Genomic DNA, 4,353 nt, shown 5'->3' on the forward strand with positions numbered 1-4,353 from the left:
TTTCAGCATTTGAACAATAGTTCAGAAACCATTGTGAGTCAGAGTGAATGAGCAAAGGATAAGTAAAGGTGAAAGTTTGCAGGAAGATGATACAGCCTGAAGGACCTGGCTATAGTCTTTGCTATGAGCTTGCCTTTCTCTTAGTTTGATGTGAAGCCATAGACAGGTTTGGAACAGCAGTGCACTTTACTGCCATCTTGAGAAGAGACTGAAGAGAGTCAAGTAATTACTGAGGGAATGTTGGGAAGTAGTTATAATAATCCTGGTGAGAGCTGATTGGCTTTTTGATAACATGGTAGGAATAGTGGAGATGGATAATGTGTGTGTGGGTCCTGATTACTTTCTGAAAGTGGAGGCAAGAAGATCTGGTAAAGGACTTGTTATGGTTATATTACAGAAACCAATTAAGAGAGTCATAAATGATTACTGGGGTTTCTACTTGAATCATGGGAAAGTAGGGCAGAATCACTTTTACTAAGCAGTGAAAGCTTGCGTTAGTGCTCACATTGACCATTAGACACCAAAGTGGATACTGCATGGAGGAAGATTCATGTAAGAGTCTCTGGTCCAGGCAGAAATCTGCTGAAGGTGCCATTGTGGGGTTTGGCAGCCTCCAGACAGTTTGGGAAACCACACAACTGGAAGAGGTAGTGAAAAGCATTCATACAAATGTAATTGAAAGTGCTTGAAGACTTTAGCCCTGGGAACATCGCTGTCAACACCAGCACCATGATGTTGCCAAGAATCACTTATCTTGACCAAGAAAGAGCCCAAAATTTAGGGACTAACACAAGACAGGAAAGCTTATCGCCCATGCTATACAACACCTACTTGTAAATTAGCAAAGTGTCTAGGGGAGGAAGGAGATGGAGAATGTTGATAGTTTATTATAGTTTGTGTCCAGGTGCTCCCCCAAAGCCTTATGCAGTCACTGGGGTAGCTTATAGAGTTTGTGATTAATTCATAGTCCAATGGAGGGACTATAGGTTTGAGTGCTACACCTACCCTGGGGCTGATAGCCTGCATGCAATATAAGGAAGGCAGAGAGGCTTACTAGCTGCTGCAGCTGCTGCTTCCCCCTTTTCTCTTTGCTGTTTTCTGCCATCATGGACTGCAGCCTGCTTCTATTTGCCACTGTGCCTTGGAGCCAGGTGAGTATGGACTGAAACCTCCACTAACTGTGAGCTAAATAAACCTTTCCTTCCTTAATTTTGGGTGTCAGGTATTTTCACCCAGCAATGAGAGAAAAGTAACCAAGACAGAGCTCAAGTAGATAAGGAGTTGGAAATTATCAAGGGCTTCACTTTAGGAAAGGACTGAAGCTCAGTCATTTCATGGGAGTCATTCAGGGTCTAGCAGACTCTATCAGGAAGCTTCATACCATAGTAGAGGAAAAGTGCCAAAGAAGCACAAAGGGAGTGAGTGGCATTCCTCACTGAAACCAATGGTCAAGAGAGCAGGGAAAATGTGATATAATCACATCAGTGTTGATATGAAAAAATTGTCAAAAGCTAAAGCAAATATTTTCAAATGTTATGCAGTAAGTGACCAAGAATAATTATTTGTCTTCAAAAGAGGAAGGTTTTGTAGTGAAATTTCATCTGAAAGTTGTTCCTTTCCTTTTAATGTTTTCTTGATAGAATTCTTTCATAAATTTTCCAAGTATATTTGAAAAGGTGTGTGTTCTGATATTTATGAGATGTGGTCAAGTTGACTGGCAGTGTTGGTCAGTATCCTATGTTCAGGCTTATTTTCTATTTATTCTATCAGTTATTCGCAAAGGATTAGATAAACTTCAACTAGCTGAAAACTGTGGCACATGGCTTGGACATGAACTTTCGGTTTATTTAATTGTAGAACTAAAATGATAACAAAACAGATGCTTGCAGAACACAATGTGAATGTTATAAACCCTGACAGTATACATTTAAAAACCATATTACTTTTATTCACAATACACATCACTAAAGTAAACATCAGACAAGGCAAAAATTCACCAACCTTATAAAAGCACCTCATTTAGTGCTTGCAACCTTCTCAGAATTAGGGAGTGATGTTCCGGTGTCGATATCAAGTAATAAAGTAAAATGACTCTTTAAGCTATGACTGTACTTGTAGATTTTTCCATACACTGTTTCAGGTCTATCAATTTTACCTTTATGAATTTTGAAACTCTATTAGCAGATACAAACACATTTGGGAGTTAGACGTCCTTCTGATGGATTAATCTTTTTAACATTTTGAAATGACCTTCAGTATTGTCTTTATCATATTTTTTTCTCGGAAATGTTTTAAGTGATATTGCTATAGTCATTTGAAGTTATTTTGGATTTATGTTAACACATTCTTTTTTCAGCTTTGCCTTTAAAAATTTTTTAAAATTAAAAAAATCTTTTATTTATTTTATGTATTTGTACAGGGTTTCTCTACACAGCTTGAACTCATAGTGGTCCTCCTGTCTAAGCCTCACCAGTGCTGGGATTACACCATGCTCCATCTCTGTGGTGGGCTCAGCATGCTCTGAGTTCTGAGGTTAGCATAGCATGAGGACCCAGGGATTGAACCTGAGTCCTTGTGGCTTGCCAGGCAGGGGTTTAGACCACTGAGATATCTCTTGAACCCTAATCTTTGACTTTTAAGTATTGTGGAACTCTTTATGTTTTAAATGGATTTCTTGTTGGCAGCACACAGTTGTGTCTTGTTCTTTTTAACTCAGTCCAAAATTCTGTATCTTTTAATTGGAGTGTGTGAAATGTGTACATTTCATATAACTATTGCTATGGTTGAAATAAATTATACTACCTTACTTCTCCTAATTTTGATTTTACATTTTGAAAATTTTCCCTTCTTTTTGTCTTCTCTTGGATTAATCAAGTACCTTTTGAAAAAATGTTTTCACTTTTTTTGTTTTCTTAAAGAGAGTATAAAATTGTATTAAAACAGAAAAATTATGATTGGTACAGAATTTCACTAAACAAAGTAATATGAATTTCACAGTATTTGTTGTAATGCATAGTATTGTCTTCACATTAATTGTTCATATTATCAGATATATACATGCAAAATTGGAAGAAGAAAGAAAAAATAAATGTATGAGAAATTAAGAAGAGAAGAAGGACAAAGAATTGAAAAAAGGAGAAGAAAGAAATTAAGCATTACTTGCTTCTTTCCATGGACCAGCAGAAATCCACAGTACATTTGTCCAAATCATCCTGCTTGCATACAAAGATATGTCTCTTACCCCCATTTCATCTCCTAGCCTTCTCCTCAACTCTGTAATTTCTTCTTTTTGAACAGGTTCATTCCCTTGTCCCAGTATCTATTGTAACCTTCAGATTTTATTTTCTGTTTTGGGTTCTTACACTGAGATAATATGGTGTTTAAACATGTAGGTGTGATTTATTTTACTCAAGACTAAGGTCTAGTTGCATCCATATACCAATAAAAGCTTCAAATTTATCCATTTTATAGCTGAATAATGCTCCATTGTGTAAAAACACCACATCTTCTGGGCCAGCAATATAGGTCAGTAGACTAATCACCTGCTTAGGCAAGCTCAGGGACTGGGGTTCAATCCCTGGCACTACATGCTGCACCAGCACACCCCTCCAGTGGGCTAAGCCTGCTATGGAGACCAGGCATGGTGGTGCACATCTGTAATCCTAGCACTCGGGAGGCTGAAAGCAGGAGGATCACTATGGATCTGAGCTGCATAGTGATACCCCGTACCAAATACATAATAACTAAATAAAATAACTAACTAAATAAAATACCACATCTTCCTTATCCATTCTTCAGTTGGTGCATATTTGGGTTGCTTACAAGATTTACCTATGGCAAATTGTGCTGCTTTAAACATGGGTGAAATATATCATTGTGGTATGATGTTTTCAGTTCTCTGGAAAAATATCCAAGAGGGAAATAGCTGGGTTGAATGGGATTTCCAATCATAGTTCTCTGAGGAATCTCCACACTGATTTCCATAGTGGTTGTACCAGTCTGCATTCCCACCAACAGTGCAGAAGTGTTCCTTTTACTCCACACCCCATCCAGCAGTTGTTATTCACTGACTTTTTGAAGACAGCCATTCTTTCTGGGGTGAGATGGAATCTCAGTGTTGTTTTAATTTGCATTTCCTGAATGACCAATGGTGTTGAACATATTTTCATATATTTACTTGCCATTTGTATTTCTTCCTCTGAGAAGTGTATATTCATCTCAGATGCCCATTTTTGGATTGGGTCTTTGAATTTGTGGTGCCTGTTTTTTCTTTTTTTTCTTTTTTTTCTCATTCTTTATGTGTTCTAGATAGAAGGCTTTTCTCTTTTTTTTTTAATTTTTTTAAATTTATTT

The sequence above is a fragment of the Octodon degus genome, unplaced genomic scaffold (assembly GCF_000260255.1).
Source record: "Octodon degus isolate 3935 unplaced genomic scaffold, OctDeg1.0 scaffold00133, whole genome shotgun sequence".
Lineage (NCBI taxonomy): Eukaryota > Metazoa > Chordata > Mammalia > Rodentia > Octodontidae > Octodon > Octodon degus.